Genomic DNA, 342 nt, shown 5'->3' with positions numbered 1-342 from the left:
CGCGGCTGACGGGGAGAGGTGCGGCACCGCGCTGCAGGGGTGAGACAGTGGGAACCATCGCTCTGAGACAACCAGCAACAGGGAGGGAGAAAACACACATCCCTCCTGGGGAACCAGTTACTGCAGAAAATGCAGCTCCAGAGCCGAAGGGGAAGCTCTGCCATCTACCAAGGCCCTGAAGGGAAACGCAGGAGTCCCTCCACTGAGCAGCCCGCCATCGGCACGCTCGGGGTTCATCGTGGAACCCAACTCAAGGGTGTAACGACACGGTACGAGCAGCCCGGGAATCCGGACCTGCCGAGCGCGGCACTGATGTGCAGGCACCCCCCACGCCCTGTCCCA

Source organism: Pterocles gutturalis, unplaced genomic scaffold (assembly GCF_000699245.1).
Source record: "Pterocles gutturalis isolate BGI_N339 unplaced genomic scaffold, ASM69924v1 scaffold47324, whole genome shotgun sequence".
Taxonomy (NCBI): domain Eukaryota; kingdom Metazoa; phylum Chordata; class Aves; order Pterocliformes; family Pteroclidae; genus Pterocles; species Pterocles gutturalis.
Note: the sequence above shows the minus strand (reverse complement) of the source record.